Source organism: Typopeltis vanoorti, chromosome 12, assembly GCF_054136105.1.
Source record: "Typopeltis vanoorti isolate ZY-2024b chromosome 12, IOZ_Tvanoo_1.0, whole genome shotgun sequence".
NCBI classification, from domain to species: domain Eukaryota; kingdom Metazoa; phylum Arthropoda; class Arachnida; order Uropygi; family Thelyphonidae; genus Typopeltis; species Typopeltis vanoorti.
This window is the reverse complement of record NC_143560.1, coordinates 74,355,675-74,379,626: the sequence shown is the minus strand read 5'-3', so window position 1 is coordinate 74,379,626 and position 23,952 is coordinate 74,355,675. Positions and strand designations below refer to the sequence as shown.

At 38.8% G+C, this 23,952-nt stretch overlaps 1 long non-coding RNA gene across 1 annotated transcript in view; it reads left to right on the top strand.

Annotated features, from left to right (window-relative positions):
• LOC150100890 (uncharacterized) overlaps nt 1–23,952 on the top strand; it is a 108,609-nt gene that overhangs the window by 864 nt on the left and 83,793 nt on the right. The window lies entirely within an intron of this gene.

Below are 23,952 nucleotides of genomic sequence, written 5' to 3'. Positions count from 1 at the left end.
TGTGTTTGTCTGCAACCAATCATAGAAGTGTTTCTTCTGTTATTGGCTCTTTCAAATGCACCAATCACTGGCTGATTGTTAGGATTGTAGAGTTCGAGTACCGTCCTATGCAGTGTTCTCAACTACACTTGTTCTCGTAAATAAAAACGTAATACAATATAATTTTGAACTTTTCCGCACAGTCATATACACCTTCGTATATAATTATAAAAATATTATTAATGCATTTATGTAGAAAAGACTTTTGAAAGATATCTGAAGGGAAAAAAAAAATAACGGTACGCCAACTGGAGCAGAGCTACATGCTCTACTTACTATGTAGACTAGTGACTTTTTTCTATTTTTTTTTTTTTTTTTTTTTTTGTCAGCGTATCTTTTTAAGTTTTCCCCGAAAACGCCTCTACCTAGTATTTTTTCCCTACCAAGTACATTTTATTGTTTTCTTAACAGCCCACATAAGTTCATAGCTATGTAGATACCTGTTTTCATGCCACTGTACTGATGTGTTGTATTGATTATTTCTTCTTTCCATGTGCTGTTATTTTATTTTATTTTTTTTAAACCTTCCTTTCATCGATTTATCCAACAAATGGAAAATTAAGCATTTTGTAATGTCAGTAATACTCAACAAGAAATGAATTTGTAACTAAACTAGAGTATAATGACCGTAACACCTTACGTAAACAAAATGTTCATTTTGCGTCTAAGATACATACATTTTTAACATCTCTCTCTCTCTCTCTCTCTCTCTCTCTCTTCTGTACATCCGTTAAATACCACTGATATATGCTGCTAAAGTGGACATCAGGGATCGTTTTCAAATCACGTCAAGTATTTATGATGGTTCTACGGACGTTTCTACTGCTTTGACAACTGGAGAATTATGCATTTACTGAACAGCCACTCTAAGGACACTGGGGGAACCCAATTCCTCTGATTATTGGAGAATAAATACAAAAAATTTGGCAAAAAAAAAAAAAAAATTAGAAAAGAAAAAAATTACACTTTCTTGGTCTGTTATGAGGTATGAGGTAGACTGCAATTTAAAAACATGTTCAGAAACCACCCATCAGAGTTTATTCTGAATTACCGTTCAGACAATAAAAGCCGCTATACCAGTGTATTACTATCCGTCAATTATGAATTTTCAACTGACGATCTGTCGGAGTTTTTGAAGACAATTTTCAACCGAAAGAAGTTCACACACCGTCCAAGACCGGTAAACTCAGATTCAGTTACAAATGACAACAACAAATAGATGACTTCTAGTACATCTGTTAGGAGAATTAAACGATTTTCTTGGGGCAGAATAGAGTGATTAAGGCCATTAGTTGAAAATATAGCGAACAGTGTAACACATTCACCTCTGCGTCCCGTTTTCAATATCTTCATGCATTCTATCAGAGGCACAGAACGTATAGTTACCACAAATATACCAACAACTGCAAATTACCTCGGTATAATAATTAAATACATCACTAATGAACGGTGTAATCACAATTAATGGCCTGCAAGTGAGTGCAAACCATCAGTTTTAACTTAATGGCCGTTATTAGCCGGAGCGATTGCAGCTCCACCTATTATTCTCTTACATACTCTCTGTGGCTCAAAGTTCATTCCTATAAAAAAAAAAAAAGCCGCTATCATCCAACTCCCTGCTAAGGTTTTTTTTTTTTTTTTTTTTTTTCATTTCTTTCTTCTTCTGTTTCTGACAGGGCGTTACCACACTTATGAGTTTGAGAAAGCAGGGGAATATTCTCAAGTAATTTGATGGTGACGCTTGCAGTGCGTGAGAGGTGACATTAAGGTGCTCACCAGGTTCGAGTTTCTCAGTTAGACGCCTCCGCTGCTGTCGGCATGTTTTCGCAGTATGAGTATTGATCGTTGTGTATCAGACTGCTGACGAAGATTCCATTAGCATAATTTGCATAAAACTTGTTAGGAACGTTAATTGTTAGTGATCTTTGGAAATGATGTTACGTCCCACTGAAAAGTGGCAACAAATTTTGATAGAAGTTTAAAATTAGCTGCGCTGGTGATTCGTGACACGCACGAGATGTTTCTGCGTCATTTTATTAGAATTTGATTTTCTTGGGTCCCGGCTTGCTCATCCATCAGAAACTTCGATCCAAATTTAATATTTTACAACCTAGATCGTTACCACATTTTCCCTAGGATATCGTTTATGAAAATACGCTTTTTTTTGGCTAGATGGGTGAAGCAAAAATGCTTTTCATATTCCCCGTTATCTGTAAAGAAAATGTATGGGAAGAGTAATATAGAGCTATAAGCTCTGATCATGGCAGGAGGGTAACAGCAATAGTCGAGCCTCAGTTAAAACTTCATAGGCCACAGCATTGCCATCCATTACCCTCCCTCGGTACCCATTTTAGTCGCCTCGTACTGGGGGGGGGGGGGGGTGGGGGGGGGGGGGGGTGGGGGGGGGGGGGGGTGGGGGGGGGGGGGGGTGGGGGGGGGGGGGGGTGGGGGGGGGGGGGGGTGGGGGGGGGGGGGGGTGGGGGGGGGGGGGGGTGGGGGGGGGGGGGGGTGGGGGGGGGGGGGGGTGGGGGGGGGGGGGGGTGGGGGGGGGGGGGGGTGGGGGGGGGGGGGGGTGGGGGGGGGGGGGGGTGGGGGGGGGGGGGGGTGGGGGGGGGGGGGGGTGGGGGGGGGGGGGGGTGGGGGGGGGGGGGGGTGGGGGGGGGGGGGGGTGGGGGGGGGGGGGGGTGGGGGGGGGGGGGGGTGGGGGGGGGGGGGGGTGGGGGGGGGGGGGGGTGGGGGGGGGGGGGGGTGGGGGGGGGGGGGGGTGGGGGGGGGGGGGGGTGGGGGGGGGGGGGGGTGGGGGGGGGGGGGGGTGGGGGGGGGGGGGGGTGGGGGGGGGGGGGGGTGGGGGGGGGGGGGGGTGGGGTTTTTAAAAATAAGAAGTGTAAAAAATGCTATTGACATCCATTTTTTTAATACAGGGAATGAGATAATAATGAAGCTATTATATCATTAAATACCAGTATAATATTGATCTTCGTGTATATGCGTGTGTGTGTGTGAGAGAGAGAGAGAGGGGGGGGGGAGACGTCTTTTCTCCCCAAGAAACTGGACTTACTGAGAGCTTGCTGTTAATCAGAGAGTAGCACAGGAAGCCGCATGAGACTTAGATGCCCCAGGCGGAGCCTAAGGAGAGCACTTGCGTAAATAGAATAGCAGTTAAAGTGATAGGTAGGGAGGTTGCATGAGTTGAGAAGGATACAAGAGGGAGAATGGTATCCGTAATGAACTAACTTTACCGGAAATCGTTTCCTTCTGTTAACATACGAAAATGTAACTCAAGTTTCAATTTGTCTTACATTAAGCTGCTCTAGTTTCTAAATAGAAATTACTGAAAAAATTAATTAAGTTTCTAAATCAATCATCTTGAAGATATTAGTATCGTATATAGTTTGCCATGATGACGTCATGCATTATTACTGCAAATACTGCGGACTGCTACTAATGCACATGCACTCTTCGATGAGGGTGCTCTTTTTATTATAAGCCTATTAAAACACCAATCCAATCACCGCTCTTGCCTAACCCACTAATGATGGATCGTGTGTACCTTCCTTCAAACCGCAAGCTGAAGTAATAGCAAACACATTTTAAAGAGAGAGAGAATCGATATTGTCATGATAAATCGACCCTTCCTAGCCCAGAATAACCTTTTTTTTTTGTGATCAACGCCGAAATAGGCATTTCTTTGCGGAGATCAATTATTATTAAAAAAAATTCTTAATAAATGTTAATCCGTAATTTAAACATAAAAAATAATAAAATACTTTTTTACTGTATTTTTGTATAAATGTTAACCCCAGCTTCTCTATCCTTGGGGTCCCAATATTGAAAAGTGGACTATTCGTTCGTGTTGGGATTTTTCCTTTCAAAATTTTCGCCTCCATCTAACACCCTTTTGTGAACGGACTCTTATTCTTGCCCTTCTCCACTCGTAAATGTAAGAATGGACGTTTTTTTTTTTTTTTTTGCTCCTATCGTATCATTTTAACCTTCTAAATAAATCTCTTTCCTGGAAAAATAAGCTATTTACTTTCTAGTACGGATGTGTCTTATTCAGGAATATGTCTTAACAACTGTATCATTTCTTTGTACTGATGCATAGAAAATGATCCGCTGAATTGAGGAATCTCTACATGGAAAAAAACCGGCTGCAAACAAACGTAATAGTCTATCCGCATTAGCCAATCTTGTGTTGCTCCATACCTGGCAGATTGCCAAATAACCTCAACATTACCAAAGAATATACTATATATTTATCGGTAGATGGCAGCACAGTCAAATTGTATGGTTGAATGAGCATAACAACTACGTTGTAATAGGTTTATATGGCATTCTCCAGTTAAATGATTATACAATAGGTATCAAACGAAAGCGAATTAATAATATATTTTGAAAATAATAATAAATCTATTGGATAGCTCTTATGTCTGAACAATACTTTAAGATAGTCAAAAAAATCTAAATAGGCATATTATTATAGAAACTTGTTTCTATCTAAATAAGCTTCTATCTTGTATTTATAACAACTTTTTGACGTAGCAGAATTAGCAACCACAACTAGCAAAACAGGAATAGACTTTTTAAAAAAAAATTTTTTTTCATCCCACTTCTTGCTTGTCGAGTACTACTGCATATCGCTTTTCGCATCCAAGAACTAATTAAGATAGACGGCGTAGCTTAGTTGTTAAGCGCTCCATGACGAATCCATCAACACGAGAGATTATCGCCTTATAAATTCTGATAGGACTCCATTGAAAGTTCGTGACGAACTCGCTATGGTGGGGGATTAACGTTCGACTTGCATTTTCTCTTTAGAACTTCTCGTTTGCAGTGTGCGTGTGTGATTCATTATATCAAAGCAACTTGCAGAAGATAGGACGAGTTATTTTGGCAAAAGAGAGCGTGTAAGCAAAAACAGTGTTTTTGCCAAGTAAGCATAATAGGAAATGACTTCGATAGGAGCTACGAGATGGTGACGAAAAAACATTACCGTTAAACTCTGTTTGGACAGAACCCACAGGCTTTATACTAACAAAGAGTCCGTAGAGTGAATGGCAAGCCATTAAGTTTATAGGGAGCTCGCGTCTGTTAAAGAAACAGAAACAAGTCCAATCTGACAGTTAAAATTTCTTGGAAAGCTAAACGAGCTATTACGAGACTAATTTTTTGCAGCTGTTCTCCTTTTCATTGCATTTTCTCTTTTTTCTAAGCAAAAAGTTGCAGCAATGGCTTCCCCGTTAACAAAATACAGTACAAGATTTCACAAGTAATGGTTCCAACAACGACGCACTAACAATTCATTTGACAATTGACAATTGACATTTATGTCTTTAGGGGTGAAGCAAGATGCTTTTCATATTCCCCGCTATCTGTTGTGGTTGCAGTGAAGGTAAAATTTATGAGCAGAATGCTCGCCCTGATTGAGCATGGAGATTATGCATCACTAAAGGAGGCCAATATAGCTTTTGGTCTTCTGTATTTGAATATGTCCGTTGGATCGTATGCTGTAGCTTGTTGAACCAAATCGTTGGGATGTGTGGACGTCTTCAGGAAAAACTTGGTGGCTAAGGATCGTAGAAAAGAGAAGATATAGGGAATATTTGTGTCTCTGTGGAGTTGAGTGTTTCTAACATACCACGGGGCATTCAAAATCATTCTCAGGCACTTGTTCTGCACTCGCTGTATTTTGATGATGTTAGCATTAGAGGTGTGGCTCCAGGCCGGAGAGGCATAGGTGATTATAGGACGAATCGTCAACTGGTATAGCTGCAATTTGATTCTGTTGCTGAGCTTGCTATTTCTATTAATTAGCGGATAGATCTGTGCTACGGCTTTAGAAGCCTTTGTGCATGCAGACTTGGTGTGTTGATTGAAAGATAGCTTTTTGTCGAGAATTACACCCAGGTAATTTGTTTCTGACTGCCAGGGAATTTTAATATTGAATAGTAACAGATCTCCTACAGGAGACATTGGCCTTTTTGAGAAAAGAACGGCTGAGCTTTTCTGGGGGTTGACTTCCAATCTCCATTTAGAGAACCAACCCTCCAGCTTTAGAATGTTTTCTTGAAGCTTTCTGGTAATGAAAAGGGGTCTGAGAGATCTGGTTAGTATTGCCGTATCGTCTGCATATAGGGCCAAAATGGAAGTCATCGGATTGTGTGGGATGTCTGACATGTATACAGAGAACAGCAATGGAGCCAGCAGAGATCCCTGCGGCACTCCAGCAAAGACGTGGCGCTGGGAGGATGTAGAACCGTTGATTTTTACTTGCATTGATCTATTTTGAAGATATGAGTGGATTAAATGAACCATTTTAGGTGAGATGCCGGCTGAGATAAGCTTGTGCAGGAGTCCAAAATGCCAGATTTTGTCAAATGCTTTGGATAAGTCTAGGAAAACAGCGCCTGTGCACTGGCGCCAGTTGTAGCTGGTTGTGATGTATTCAACAATTCTGTGGATTTGCTGGGTAGTACTATGGTGTTGCCTAAAACCAAACTGTTCTTTTGGAAGGATGTTTAGGTCATTTATTGAGGTTTGAAGTCGTGAGAGGATGACCTTCTCTGCAACCTTACCCAGATTTGAGATGAGACTGATTGGACGATAATTTTGGGGTAGGTGTGAGTCTTTGCCTGGCTTATGTATGGGAATTACGTCAGCCAGTTTCCAGGTGGAAGGAAAATAGTGAAATCTTAAAATTGCATTTATTATACTGGTCAGGTACACTACTGCCCTCCGGGGCAGAAGTTTAATCACACGATTAGTAATGCCGTCTGGTCCAGGAGCTTTTTTGTTCTTTAAATTTTTAATAATGTCATATATCTCAGCAGGTGATGTTGATGCAATATGGTCAGTGCTGGTGATAGGAAGTTTGAGTGAGTGTCTGACCTTGCTGAACAATTCATTTAACTGCGATTTGTTTTAATGTAATAGTATGATATGATAAATTTATAGGTGTTTTAAATTTTCTTTCAGAAATTGAAAATTATTCAAATAATTTAAAATACGTTGTAAGAATTATAAGTAAAAAATAAGTTACATTATTATTTCATAAAAATTGAAAAAAAAGTTAAACGATGTAAAAGCAATATATTTGTCATATCTGTCACAAAATAAAGTTTATAAATATAAGTATATTACTGTACCGATGTTCAAAGGCAAACTGCTAATGTCTGTAGATACATGATTAGCTGCTAGATCCTGTCCATTCAGAGGGCAGATAGGTGGATGGGGGGGAATAAACCAAAGGAAGATGAGGGGGGACAGAATACCTGCATATAACGTAGGCTCTTGCTTGCTCTTGATGCGATAAATGGTCCAGAAAAAAACTTACACGTTTTATTACTTCAGCCTTATTTTTGCAGGCAGCAATGTATATGAGATCTTGACACGAGGAAGGGCGCCACAGTATTAACCCTTGGCTCGCGTGCTTCTACTTCATGCACTTTTGCCGCAATGTGTTCGCGTGTTATTGTAGATAATGGAGTGAGGTGATTGAGTCTAAACTTCAAGCTGCCCGTGTTGGAAAAAGAAATTATTAAATCCCAAAAGACGTTCCAAACTCGGAAGGATTGTATATCAGATAGCAAAGCCGTTTTTCTGTCCGTTTATGTCTGCATGTATATAAATCTATATAACTGACAAGTAAATAGGCTAATAATTAACAACGGACGCCTTTCGTTGTCCAGAGTGAGTTTTGTTATTAACCGAATGATGATAATGAACCAAATAATTACAGACAGACAAAATCGCCCTTCTTATTTATATTATTTTTATGTTTAAGTCATTTCACTTATTTAAATCGATCGTTCTAGTGAAATGCGTTAATAAATAATGTTGAAAAGTGTAAAGGAAAACAAAAGAGTGCAAATCTCCACTGCCAAGCTGATGTATCTGTGCCAGAAGAAGCGAGAATTAGTGTAGCGCGATACAATGTCCCAAGTGATATCGCCATGGAAACTGTCTGGTAAAACATCAGACAATAGTGGCACTAACCATCTTGTCCAATATGGACTGCCGATAGAATCAACGAACCATGGCGTCGACTCTGAAACCTGCATCACCACAAATCACTGCACAAGTCACTGTGGCATTAACTGTACGAATGGTTGGATACGCTTTATAAAGAACGACACAAAATGGTCATTCCCCGGTACGCTCTTTATTGAAAACACACACACACACACACACACACACACACACACACACACACACACACACACACACACACACACACACACACACATGGGGATGATTAGACATCGTAAAATTGATGGAAGCAGAGATCGTATGTCTCCATTTATAGTTCTTACAACGCATGGAAAACATTTCCCGGTAGCGAATTCTGGTGTAACAACCAGAATTCACTCAAATGAAATGGACCGAAGAGAGGGATTCATTTCAAGCAGAACAGTAAGAGAAGTCGTAGTGAACAACCCAGCAGTAGAAATTCCTATTAGGTAAACATTCTTCGCCTTAAACTCCTCATTAAAGCCAAAACCCAAGTGCGTTGTTCCATTTGTTCGGCTCGACAAGATGAAAGAATCATCCAAGGTCAGACTTAACGATAAATATCGCTAAAGGTCAAGGGTCTTGACGAGCTATAGAAAGCTATAGCTCGTAAGCAAATAGTTTAACTTAAATTACTACTACTTGGCGGCGTTGCTCTCTTTCTCTCTCTCTCTCATAATTCAGGTATACCAAGCTATTTGCAAATTTCCCCTAAACACGGAAATATTTTCGATTTACAAACTTCCGTGGGATACTTTCGGCAATCGCGGCCAACGCCAGTACTTTTCCTAATACGAAGAATATTTTTCGACGAGTTATTTCTAGGAATAAATTCATGTGAACGATTTTTAGGAATAAATTAAATATTAACTCAAAGAAGGCGTTAGAGGAGACAGAGGAATATTTCACTTTTATATTTTGTAAGAAATGAACATTAAGCAGATTTTATTTCTTCTTAGAAATGTGATATTTAGCTAGTAGTTATCGTTTTCCCTACACAATATATAAATATAAACAGAAATATAAATAAATAAATGAAATTGAAAATTAGAATTTGCTCTTCCTGCTGCAAAAATGGCTATCTTTGTCTCATACTCTTAACATAAAATTTCAAAATGAAATTAAAAAAAAAAAAATGGGGGGGGGGAGATGGACCGAGTCCATGAATCTTTGTCCCCTCATCTGATTGAAGAAAATGTGTGGATGGGGTGTTATTGAGCTAAACGTTCCAGTCATGGATGGTTAACGACAATAGCTGAGCCACAGTTAAAACTTCGTTGGCTACAGCATTGCCATCTATTACCCTCCCTGGGTCTCCCCTTCGGCTATCACAAACCAGAATGAAATTAACGCAGAACGTTACTGGTTTGATGGGTGAAGCACTAATGCTTTACATATTCCCCGTTGTCTGAGAGGGAAGTTCTTTGAGTGGAGAGTTATTGAGCTTTAAGCTCTAACTGCAAGGGCAGTGAGATTAGCTGTGTTCAGCTGAGCATAAAATTGACTTGGGTCTTTTGTATTTGTAGAATTCTGCTTCATTGTAGTCTGAAGCTTGCTTGATCAGCGGTTTGGATGATTGCTTGTCTTGGTGAAGAACTTTTCTGCTAGATCATAAATGAGGGATGTGATGTAGGGAATGTTGACTTCTCTGTGAATCTTGGAGTTTCTAATGAACCATGGGGCATACAGAATCATTCTCAGGTATTTATTTTGTATCCCTCTGCAGTTTTTGAATGTTTGTATCCGAGGTATGGCTCCATGCAGGAGATGCGTAAGTGATGACTGGGCGTATTACCATCTTGTATATGAGTAGTTTGTTCCGAGTATCCAGTTTGCTTCTTCTGTTGATCATGGGGTAGAGTTGCGCGATTACTTTGGATGTCTCCGAGCTTATGCGTATTATATGACTGGTGAATTGTAGTTTTGTCAAGCATCACGCCGAGATATTTGACTTCACTCTGCCATGGAATATTGACTCCTAGCAGGTGTATGTCCTCCTTGGTCTGGACCTTCTTTTTGGAGAACAGTATGGCTGAACTCTTCTGGGGGTTTGTTTGGATTCTCTAATCCATCAGCCACTTCTCCAGTGTATGAAGTCTTCCGATTGCCAGTTTGGGGCTGAGAGATCTTGCTAATAAAGCAGTATCATCTGCATATAATGCAGTGATTGTTCTTGGGTTTTTGAAGGGATATCAGCTATGTAGATAGAAAATAGCAGGGGAGCCAGAAGTGAGCCCTGCGGCACACCTGCTAGGATCTTGCGTCTGGTTGATACAATTTCGTTTATTTTGACCTGCATGTATCTGTCTTTGAGGTATGCACCAATTATTTTTATTAAATTAATTAGTATATTGAATTTGATGAGTTTGTAGAGAAGACCCTGATGCCACACCTTATCAAAAGCCTTCGCAGCATCTATAAAGATCTCAGTTGTGTGCAGATTCACGTTGAAACCTTTTGTGATATACTCGACCAATTGGTGTATTTATTGTACAGTGCTATGGTTTTTTCTGAATCCAAACTGCTCATTTGGAATAATACCTAATTATCCGTTGCTGATTGAAGCCTTGTAAGGACGACTTTTTCAGCAACCTTTCCAAGGCTGGACAGAAGACTGATAAGGTCTGTAACTTTCGGGGAGTGGAGAGTTCTTTCCAATCTTTTTGATTGGCGTGATATCCGCCGTCTTCCAAGTAATGGGAAAATGTTTGAACCTAAGGATGGCATTGATTATGTTGACTAGATGCGCAATGGCTTTTCTGGGGAGTAGTTTGATTATTCTGTTTGTGATTCCATCTGGACCTGCCTTGTTGTTGTTCAGGTGGGTTATGATATTTGTAACTTCTGCTGGAGAAGTGGGTGTGATAGGTTCTGAGTTATTCTTTTGTTGTCTTAAGATTTGCTTGACTCGGCGGTGAATCTTGTAGATAAGATTGATGTTCAGATTTTCATAAGGGGGGGGTTACACAGTTTCCAAGCTGTTAATTAGAGCTTCGGCTTTTTCTTTTTCTGTGTGAGCAATTCGTTTCTTGGTCTGCATTTGGGGAATAGTTTGGCTTTTAGTGCGGAGGGTTCTCAAGAATTTGCAGATGGAATTGTCCTCTGGGTTTAGATTAGTCAGTTTGGTTTCCCAATCTTGATTTCGATGTTTTTGCAGAGCTTCAAGGACTTGTCTATTTAAATTATTCAGAGTTGTTTTATCTTGTGGGGGGGCTCTTGTATTATGGTACCTCTTTCTGGCTTTGTTTTTTAATCTGATTAGGTCCGTGATTTCCTTAAGGATCCGACCGCTAGGGTAAAAGACTCTGGTTTGCATAGCTGATGCTATTGGTTTTTTGATTTGGCTGGTAAGATTTTTACGGCTACGTCTATTTCCTCCTTATTGTGGTTAATAGATACTGGGCCGATGTGTTCTGAGAGAGTTCTGGAGAGCTTGTCACAATATATAAAGGAGTGCGGAGGAGAGAATTGCTCTTGTGTACGGGGCTTAAGCAGAATGGGGTTGTGATCAGAAGATGACTCGTTTAACGTTTCCAGTTGATATTGGTATCTGATGTTTCTGAGAATGGCGATGTCGAGTTCCCACCCATCACAGCCCAGCTTCAAGCTGGGCTGTGATGGGTGGGAATCTGTAGGTCCGGCTATAACAATACAGTTTCGCGTTGAGTAATGAGCAATGGTACAAACAATGCTGGCATGAACTTCAATACCTGTTATCTCCAGGTTCTTGGTTTGCGGATTGGTCAGGACGTTGTGGTTTAGATAGCTTTTAATGTATACAGCTGCACCTCCTCCACTGGTGGTGAGTCTGAAATCGTGAGGATGCTGAAACTTTCGAAATATACATACACACTGTAAGTACAGTGTATACATGTTTGAATAAAATATCAAAATCATGCTAACATTTTTTTAAAAAAATTAAACATGAAAAATATTGTTTATTATCGATAAAATTATACAGTTTAGTATAATTCAAAATTACTTAAAAATAAAATCCATTATCATTACCCCAATAATGTTCCAAAATAAAAACTATAACAAATGTTATGTCTTTAATTGTAATGTTCAAATATTTAAAGAGATGGAGTAAACACGATAAGCACTACGAACACTCTACTACTGCCGCCAACTGCATATAAACAACAGTGGAACTGCGCGACGGACAGTGCCGCATTACGCTAATAGCTCGCATCTCACTATGACGTGCATATGCTTGCGCGCGTAGCAATATGACACTGTGGTCAAACACAGTGCTGCTAGCGTCCTTCGCCCTCCTAAGTGCTACAAGATGGATTTTTATTATTTTTTATACAAAATAAGAATTGTATAGGATTGTTGATGATAAAATTAAATATTACAAGCAAACATAAATAAATTAATAAATATATTTATATATCGAGAAAAATTGGGGGTGCTGCAGTTTCACAGTGCCTAGCACGAGCCCCCTCTGCTAAGATTATATCAGGATTGTATCTGTGAGTGAACTCTTGCAGTTCCAGGATTTTGTTGCCCAATTCATTTGCGTTCCTCGTAGTTATGATAAGGGAGTTTAGGCTTATATTTCCTTTTATTCGTGATCGAAGGGTCAGAATTGAATGGGTACCTTGCCGGAATTTCATCGTGGAGGATGGCGTAGGATTTGTTTTGTTGAATTCCTGAAGCATGGTAGCTAGTGAGGCAGTTAGTACTGATGTACTAACATACCAAATCATACGCCGAGGAGTATGTTTTGGTCTTGGTTTCAGGTTGTTTTCCTTCCTGAGTTGTCCAAGTGGAGGTTGTTTGGACTGGATGGCGATCTGCACGGTTGCTCGGAGTATCGCTGCTGGGCAATGGCTTTTGCTGCCCCGCTGTTCTTTGGGTGTGCTACGCGCCCTTTATAGTTGGCGAAATGCGGATCTCAGCAGTTTGCGCACTTAGCCGGCGTAGATCTTGGTTAGGTGCATGTAATGGTCTGGTGGCCTTCGCCTCATTTTAAGAACCTGAAGTTGGCCCGGAATAGTTCTTGGGCGTGCCCAAACCGCTGATATCTTTGGTATTGTCCTGCTGACGCTCTCTTTCTTAGAGGTTCCGTGGTAATTCTGAGGCCACAAATAGCAATCAGTTCATATATCTTCTTCTGAGTGTTATCAATCTCTACAAGTACTAAAGGCATTGGCCTTTTGTCAGACCTGAGCATCCGGCTCACTTTGATTGGGGTCAGGCTCTGGTTCCTTAGATCAGCGAAGATTTCTTCGAGAGCAATTCCTTCAGTGACACCGCATATTACCACCTTCAAGGTGTTTTCGCTTGATAAAGCAAAGGTATGGTAGGAAGATTTTTGTAGTCCATTAGCCTCGTCATCTGCCTGTAGTCAGTGACAGTAGCTGGCTGGATTTTGACTCCCTCATCTGAGGTTTTGCCCAGGAGTATATGATGTTGTGTTCCATGAGGGCTGATGTGACAGAAGTCCATTTCTCCTTCTCCCGTAATATGACTGGGGGGACCTTCTCCGAATTTTTCGGAGCGTCCTGTGTGGGTGAGTGCTCCTCCATAAGACCTTCCGTTGTTCTTCGCCGTTTGTTTGAATTCTCCCCTTGTGAGTTGTTATGGGGGGGGGGGGGTTAAGTGGCTGAACAGTAATGAATTCCCCCTTGAGATTCCTTATCCTCTCCTTCTGGATCGTTTGTTTGGGCGTACAGGTTTAAATAACCCGGCCAGTCAGTCTCAAACTTTGTCATGATGAACTTTAGCACTTCCAGTAACTCCTCCTTGTTTAGAGTCCGGATCTGTTCCTTAATGCCCTCCATGCCAATGGGACGTCTCCTGGAGTTATTTGAGGGGTGTGAAAGATTTGGTAATAAAGTAGAACGGTGAGCCTACAATTATATTCCCGCAGGCCTAAGGACCTGCCAGCACAATCATGTTGACTGGCACAGTCAACTAGCAAAGATCGAGAAGAGGTGTTGTGTTGTGGGAAGAGGCCGTGAAACTATTTGGCTCATCTCGGATTTCCTACCTCTATAACTATACATACATACATCCACCATTGGTCATCAATTGCGGGTGGAGCCTACGCGGCCATTGACCTCATACACATTTCGTGTATACGAGGAGATAAGTGGGAATTCTGGCAAGGTTAAAGCCCGTGCAATGCAAAATTCACGGAATACCTCCGTAAATTGTGTACCACAGCCTAAAAGTCCGGTTTCAAGCACAGTGACGGAAAAAAGATGCAGATGAGATTCTTGTAATCAATGAAAATGAAATTATCCTTATAGTCCTTATAAGGACTGGCTTAAAGGGGCGAAGCAAAAATGCTTTTCATCTTCCCCGTTATCTGTAGAGGACAGTGTAGGAATTAGGTGTTATTGAGCAATTAAAGCTCTGATCATGGCAGGAGGGTAACAGCAATAGAGCCTCAGTTAGGACATCATTGGCTACAGCATTGCCATCCATTACCCTCCAAGGGTATTGGATTGAATGAATCAATTCCAACCAAAATGAAATTAGTCCTTATAAGGACTGGCTTAAAGGGGCGAAGCAAGAATGCTTTTCATCTTCCCCGTTATCTGTAGAGGACAGTGTATGGATAAGGTGTTATTGAGCAATTAAAGCTCTGATCGTGGCAGGAGGGTAACAGCAATAGCCCCGCCTCAGTTAGAACTTCATTGGCTCAACCAAAATGAAATTAAATTCGTAAGCTAATCTTATATTACATGTGATCTAGACTTCAAATTGGTGTATCGTACTAAACGTTGTTAAATCTTTATTTCAAAAAATATTTTAAATCCATTTCAATATATCATTGATAATTAGAAATTTGTTTCGATTTTATATATATATACTCTCTATTTATAAAAAGATAAGCCGAAATTTGAAATGTTTTTAGGTCACGTTTTTTGTCTCTGGCTTACCAGCCCAGAACTCGCGGGGGTTGGGCGCCGTAGGCTCCAGGGGGGAAGAGCCCCTAGTATGTATATATATATATATACTAGGGGGCTCATATATATATATATATATATATATATATATATATAATTATTATTATTATTTTCTGAGACCTCCAGGGAGTCAAGGACTCATCGAGGGAGGCTGTAAATTACTCAACCCAGCTATCATACCTTCCCTTAAATTCATTCACACTAAATGCACTCACTACCCCCAAGGGCAAATTATTCCACTCACTCACTGCTCTCTGAGAGAAAAACCTAGCTCTTACCCCTTTCTTGACTGAGAACAACCTTAACTTCCATCGATGCCCCCGTCTTCTCTCCCCGCCTTCCATATAACGAAACATTTCATCATTTGAAATGCTATAACACCCATTCAAAAGCTTATAGACCTCTATCATATCACCCCCTCTTTCTCCTGTTAACCAGAGTCTGTAATCCACACACTCGCAATCTGTACTCATAATCTAAATCCCATAATCCGGATATAATCTTCGTAACTCTTCTTTGCACCCTTTCCACAGCTTCTTTATCCCCTTGGAACCTGAGAGGCCAAATCTGCGCACAGTAATCCAGGTGTGGTCTTATCATAGCCTTATAAAGAGGTAAAATTACTTCCTTAGCCTTACATGTCAAGGTTCGCTTTTATAATATGCCGCTGGAACTCTAATCACGCCAAAGTGCATAACTTTACTCTTACTAACATTTAACTGATAGCCATTTTCGTTTGCCCAGATTTCCAGTCTATTCAAATCATTTTGTAATTGCCGAATATCAGTAGCATCCCTAATTGCCCTGCCTATCTTCACATCATCAGCAAACAATTGCAAATCTGATGATAGACCCTGCTTGATGTCATTAATGTATAGATTGAACAATAATGGCCCAAGGACTGAACCCTGAGGTACACCATTATTCACCTTAAATCTAGCAGATAATAAAATCTGGCAGGTAATAAAATGAAAAATCATCAAATGAATTTTATTTCAATGGTCGATATGATACAAAAATAATAATAAATAAAATAAAAGGAAAAGCGCCCTCTTTTCAAACATATCGTTTCAAAAATTATTTTCCCATCCTTTCCACGAAGAAGTTCAAGCTAATACCACCGCAGTAATTTTCAACCATTCCCAATCTATCCATGATATGAGTATGTCTAAGTCTAGTCTGGCACAACGAACTCTTAACACCTCTGCAATGGCGAACAGCGATCGATGTGTCAGCGGCCGACTCAATATTTCACTTATTTGTCTACACAACGTAATTATTTTGGGCGAATAGCTCTGTTTCACGAGATTAGAAAGAAGACCGCTACCCCAGCAGAATAACATAATGGGAAATCAGGAGACAAAGAGGAAAAGCTAATGATGTACATAATATATCTTCATTTGACTTTAAAAAATAATAAGAAAATAATAGCTGCATTTCTTCGAGTCATAGACGAACAAAAGCGCCATTGTGTTTGCAGTAAGTTTACATGCATGTGAGCTTCGAAAATTTATAGATTTATCTTCTGCAATGTTTTTTGTATTTGCCTCCAGAGGGCGGGTCGCCATGGGAACTTAGTTACAAATAATCTTAACAATGAAACAGAAAAAAGTGTAAAATCGATCAAGAAACTAGATTTACTATGATAATATTTTGAAAATGAAATGTATTTATTGGATTTTTTTAATTATGATTTTGGATTTTCAGTATGGAAATAGGGAATCTCAAAACGCAAAAGAGTCTAAAAAAAAATTCTAGAATCTCAAAAGACTCTAACTAGCATCAATGGCATACAAATACCAGCAATTCTCTCTTCCTGTATTGTCGAAACTGAATAAACTTCCCTAATCTGCTTACAGATCAAACAGGATAAAGCCGGTGACAGAATGATCGCGTACATACCATATCGTTATTATGACAATCTCTTCCAAGGCGGATTCTGCAGCGATGTCGTTAATAATTACACATTCCTGAGATAAAGTATACGGGTGTTAAATTATACGCATGTGAACTTAATTTCACAAGACACAAATGATGCAGCTGTAGTAAGAAGGATAAAAGGCATCCATACACATATTACTTCTTAATATATGATTTCTTTGAATGTGTTGTACAATATGTACAATATATATGTATATTATGTGTGTGTTTATTCTTCTGACCAATTTGACTTTTTCCGGGATGAAAAACCAGTAAGGAAATCCAACTCCTTCCGTATGACCCTACCCCCCTACTAACTCCCTAGTTGTATAACCCTTGAAAAGATTTTTTTGTGTCGACTCAGGTCTGTCCATCCAAAGGGACACCATCGCTATATATATCGGCTGGGCTAAGGCGCTTCTATCCATCTATATATGGTTCAAATGCATTGTAAGGGAAGTCTGTAACTGTTCTGTTTACTGGATATGCTCCCAAAAGTGCGACGTTTATTTATTGTTTAAGTTAAACAAGGCTACATAAAGAACGTGGTAATTCTAGACGGTATCCTTCTCTTGGATGTTTGGCCAGGGAGAATTAAATCCCCTTGCCCGTATAGATGCAATTACCAATCATTTCGGTGTAATAATTTCTCTTTGATACTGAGAGTGGGTTGCATTCGACGCGGAGAAAGAAATTTCAGTGAAATGGCAAAAAAAAAAAAAAAACATGATAAATTATAAAAATCCCAGCATTAATATCGATTATGAATTTAATAATAAATATTGGTTATTAATAAATAAATATACTGATTTGAATTTGAGTGGTTATATTCATTCTCCAACCAACATGCTACGGGTTCGAGCCTGACACGAGCATGGATGTCTGTAATTTTCTTTAGGTGGAAATGAAGGTTCCTCGCCCGCTTGTTGCAGTCTGATACGGCTTTAAAAAGTTCCCTGTTTGTTCTCTAAAGAGGGGTTTCCAGATTATGTTAAAAATTAAAATATAAATAAAATTTATAAAATAATAATAAAAATATCCTTAATACGCCCATACTACTAATGTACTATACGTTTACTATCTTTCAGTAGATAAAAATGATCTAATATTTTCCTTCCTAACGTATTTTTTTATGAATTTGCAATTTTGCAATGCAGTAAGATATCCGTTGTTGCTCTCTCTCTCTCTCTCTCTCTCTCTCTTTCTCTCTCTCTCTCTCTCTCTTTCTCTCTCTCTAGAGCTGTTTAATTTCCTAGCAGTGTTCGAAATATTTTTGCTAACCTCTCTTCGACCGATAATCATCCGGGACACGACTGGATGTTGACAGCTAACCTTATTAAAATGTCATGGAATGTATCAGATGTGCGTAGCACTCTAATATATTAAGTCCGACCACAGAAATAATGGAGGGTTTCTACACAAAGCAGGCCGTTATCCCAATTTGCCTTCCTTTCGTAGAATTAAAAACTGAATGCACATATTAAGGGGAGGAATTAAATTGTATGTTGTATAAGTGGTAAACTCGGAAGCATTGCGGGCATTCCAATATTATTCTTACTTGGAAACCGCAAGTTGTTTGAAAAATGAATTTTTGCCATTTCCTGTTATTCTACTGAATTCTTAGCCTTCGTGGTGAGGTCGCGAGTGAGTTGAGAACCACATTCGCTATTTAATGCGGTTGTTATGAGGCATGAGTCCAAACCGCGGAGAGTTTTCATAACCTATCTTTGCTTTCGTTACCCACCATCGTGTGCTGTTGCTATGGAAACCACATAACTGAATTACATTCACTTGAAGTCGGTGTTATGCAATACGAATAGAACGCAGAAACTGCTGTTAGTCAGTAGAACCAAAATTTCATTTCTCCTCACACTTGTTCAGCTAATTCGCTTCCTGTTCGTCATCATCTGTTAAGAGCCTGAAAACGTCTATCTACGATTGTGAGTGAAAAAAAAAAAATTATCACCATTCGTACACATTATTGTAAGCACAATCAAAAGCCAGACAGTTAGTCTTACTTGTTTATTTGTTTTTTTTTCTCTCAAAAGGACAAAGAAATCAAATTTAAACAACTATTGGATCATGGATTTTTTCCTCCCCTTCTTGCTCTCTTGACTATATGCTAAAATGATTCAAAAATGATAATTTGATACACAAAAGTATCTTCACAAAAGTACTTATACGATCAAAGTCACAAAGAAAACTCCCTATCGCTCACTCATTTATAAATATTTTCAATTAAACAGACATAGTTTTGCGGAGAGGAGGGAGGAATGGCATAATGGTCATAATATTCAATCATTTTTCTTGGCAATTAGAGCCAATCGTCTTTTAACATCGTTTTCATTGCAAAATAGTGTACAGATGGCTCTGATACTTAATGTGATAGTAACGGTGCTCGCTAGACAATGATACAATGTCATTAGCGCAAGATCATCCCATGTAGCTGGTAGCAAAAAATAGCTAAATGGTAACTCTCATCATGCTATAAATATTGCATTTCATTTCATTCTAATGAAGATTAATTTTCCAACGCATGCATTTTTATGAACTATTTATAGTATCTGTTATTGGAAGTGTGCATGGAAAAATTAAAATAGTAATAGGACTGATGTTGCTGTTCATTATTGGAATACAAATCTTGACCTTTCGAAACATTTCGGTATTTTTAGGATGATATAGTGAGAATGTGAGGAAAGGTATTTAAAGAACTAGGGTGTAAAACAATTCCTTTTACTCAGATCGTATATATATCTTCATGAAATTTCCATTTGAGACGCCATTTCCACATTTTTTGTTTGAACAGACGCTTTGCTGTAATGAAGTCATAAATATTTTCCCGAGTGACAGGAAGGCGAAGGAGGTAGATGGTTTGTTCCGGTCCAAGCGAACAGAAATAATTTTAAAATGTGTTATCGGCAAAGTACAGTGCAAGAGAAGGTGCAGAAGTAGGTCATTTTTTTTTGGCTATCTGAAAGATATCTATAGATAACTATACTTCGATGACATCCTTCATGTTCAAATCGTTATGGATTACTTAGATTGCCGCACAAAGGCGCGTCTGACCATTGCCCACTTCACATACATTCTCATCCACTGTTGTTACAACGATCTTAAAGGATCAGTTGCTCAATTTTTTTTTCAATATCCTTACATTTTGTAAGGTAAATGGATGTCCAAGCGATCGCTCCGAATGATTGCATTGGAAGTGCTTTCATCAATGTTTCTTAATATCGTACGATAAATATTTCTCATTTCATCAACAGTCTTCACCTGCTTGCCAAGAAGATAAAATGAGACAGTGAGCCTTTTTCTTCCATATGAGAAAAGAAAGGTTTAATGGTTGTGAAGTTGTTAAATCTTAGCAGCAGAATAACTGCAGAAAGAAATTATAGTATGATTTAGGAATGGTATGGATTTACTAACGAACGTTCTGATTAATCATACACAATTGATATACTCAAACATCATTTCACAGATGTAGGCGTAAAAATCACTGTTTATATCTTCTTGTATAAAATTTATGCAATATAATATAGTCAGAAGCTAGCAAAGGATATTTACTATCTGACGAAGTGCTACTCAGAACCTCCACTTCTATTAAATAAAATAAAATATTATGTATCAAAATAAAACAGTACTGCAGTCATTGTTACGTTTCACTATATTCCAGCTCTCTCTCTTTCTTTCTCTCGCACGCACACACACACACCTGCTTCTTTAGATTTAATATCCCTATTCCTAGATTGCTTATACTTTATGCTTCATCATTTCCTTTGTATTATTCCACTGTTTATTGATTTCAATTGTTCTTAGTAAGATAATAGACATAATATAACTCTCATATACTGTAAGAAATTCCTGAGCAAGTTCCTCCAAACCTATCACGATTATCAGAAATCTCTCTCTCGAAAAAAAATCTATATTTTAGGAGGGCATTAGTTGAAGAAGAAGGCAGTGCACAAGGCTTCGAAATATCGTTTCTCAAGTTGCGATCTAAGGCTATAATAAAGAGCAATCGCTGACTTGGAAGCTGTTGATAAGAACTGTATGGTGAGTAATGGTGATTGGTTTGCTGACACATATAGGGGCGCACTGCTCGCAGCGAAGTTTAATACTTCTTAAGATCCGACGGGATTAACTGTTACAATTCTTATTTATGGATCACGTGTTTGTACCAAGACAGAAAGATTCCCACACGATCACCGTTTTTCTTAATTTTTCCCCTTTACGGTTCAGTTTCTCAATTTTCATGTCTGTTTTAAAACTTTTTTTTTCTTTCTCTTTTGACGTATGATGGTATCAGGAAGGATCTTCTAGTTCCGTACAGTACAATCTTTCTTTGTGACACAATACTAGCAGGCTTCACTTTGTCGTCTTCTGTGTCTGACCCTTGGATTTCTAACACGTACTAACTGTCACGTACTAATGATATTTATGTCACCAGCGAAACGGGGCTGTCGATTTTGATTTTTCTTGCTTGTCTTAGTGGACTTTATACTTCTATCTTCGTCTCATAGCTGGCATAGGTCACCTTCTTTCTAATAGTTCAACAGTGCTTAACAAGCAGACCGTTATATCTAAGAAGTGATAGTTAGAGTATAGAGAACATTCAAGAAAATCAAATGGCCGATTAGAAGATTGAGATAATCTGGCGAAAGAGAACTCCGATTCATTCCTATTATATATTGGTAAAAAATACACAACGAAGGGACTGAAACAGGCTGACATTTTTACGTCTGCCACACGAGCGCACAAGCACGCACGCACGCACACACGCACAGAAAAGATTTCATCAACGAAAATCAATCTCAGATAAGACTCATTCTTGAAAAACAGGCTATCTTGTTTACTCATAATATCTGATGAGATATTTGCTTTTTTTTCTTGCTGATGCGGTTCGATAGATATAAGAAATTGTGCTAGAGTTCAGCTTTCTGTAGACATGCCCCTAAAGAATTGGAATGAAAATATAAAAAAACATATATGTAAGGAACCAATCAAAAGTTTTGATATTAAGTGTATTCCTTGGGGGAGAAAACTGACAGTGGGACGAGATATCCTAACCATCACGCTGAAGAAAAGAATGGGCTTCACATCTAGTATTACATGTTGTTTGGCTTGTTGGGTAACTCTCTCTCTCTCTCTCTCTCTCTCTCTCTCTCCTTCCTCGATATAGTTTATCGTTACCGAGGCATGGCTAGCGAACTTGTTGCTAAGTTATGTTTTATGGGAAGAATCTCTTAAGAGCACAGAAGAGAAAATATAACTGCCCGTTTCTTAGATTTATTTTTATTAAAAACATATTGCATCGAAATATGTATGGTATCAGAAGTTGCCTAGAGACAGCAGGTGTCCATAAACAATTCAACAATATAATTGAACAAAATTCTTTTGAGGTAGAAATGTCACAAAATTTAATATGATGTTTTCGATGCTAAAATATTCAACAAGAAAAATCTGTTTTGAAAATATATTATTAATTCCAAAAGTAAATGGATGAGTGTGTAAACATTCACTTTCAAACATAAATATTGAATTATTATATCATTGTTTGAAGACAAAGATCTAAAAACTTTTTTAAAATATTTTGGTCAAGCAGGTAAAAATAACGCGTCGATCTTGATCCATGATTTTTTTTCTAGAGGAGATGCCTTTCCGTTCGTAAGACCTGAGTTCGATTTCCAACGTAGTAAAGAGAAGAATATTCGAAAATCGTTATAAACTAAAAGTCAGTGAGTTGGCAGAAAATAATGTACATAATTTACATATCACACACACACACACTAGAGTTTTAGTTTCTCTATCATACACTCAATCAGTCTTTGTACTGTTGCCTTGTTTACGATATATTTCGCTTCCAATGAAATTTTAAGGCTGAATTAATTTGACAGCGCCTTTTCATATTTTGGAGGATCTCAGCGTGTAAATGAAATCATATATTCGCAAGTAAGTTGTACGTTCATTCTCTCTCAACATAAGATCGGAATCATAACATTGAAAGAGAGTGAAAAGATAACCAAGGCCAAACGTAGTCTATTATTCAACAAGAATGAAAAGAAATGAGACTGGCTAATTCATTTTATGTATAAAATGCTAATCTTCTTAAAGACAAGAATCTTTTTTAACAATCAATTTTGTTGTTGGAGATGACAATTCTCCTCTGGATAGAAGAACGTAGTGAATATGAATGCTACAAATGATTGTTACATGATTGTCAGATTACAATGTCTTCTATGTTGGTTTTAGCATACGTATTTGGATTAAACTCGCCTATAACTTTCTATCGCTATTCTTTGTTCGTAGCAGGGGATTGGGCAAGACTTTTTTTTATTTTGCTACAATATCTGCTCGCTCGTTTGCAATATTATGTAACCGATTTCACGGTCGAAATGTGCCCACTTTTTTTTTTTACTACTCTCATCTTTTCATTGGATTGTCAATATAAATCTTTTTCCGGATTTCATTATGGTGTCATCACTAGGCAATAAGCACACACACACACACCCACAAAAATTGATCAATCACTGAAATAAACAGGGCTAAAAACGAATATAAAGAAAAGAATTATGTTTTATTCATGTTTGGCACGCTTCAAGGGTCCTCAGAACCCTAGTTGCTTTGATCGTAATAATTTCAAAAGAGCAACTACAAAAAAGTGCACATAGAGCAGGATAAGATTCATATGTGTGCAACCGAGATAAGCCAGTCTATACTGCAATGCACGGCAAACCTTCAGCGAGATGCGACTGATAGTTGTTGTTTGGGTTTGACGCGGCACATTGGAGAAGAGGGCGAATCTTCATGAATACAGTGTTGCAATGGTTCCAATCTTACTTGCATCGAAAAGGAGTTTGCACGATCAATGTTGTCAAATATTATGCGACAACTTTGAGTACATATTTGCGCATAATGATGACAATGAAAGCGATCAGTAATGTACTCTAACCGTTATATCTTATAGATTGGCAAATGTTTTACACACACATCTTCGGTCTGATGGTTATGTGTAGATTTGGATTACACCCACGGAAAATTGCCTATCAGAACGAATCGCCTA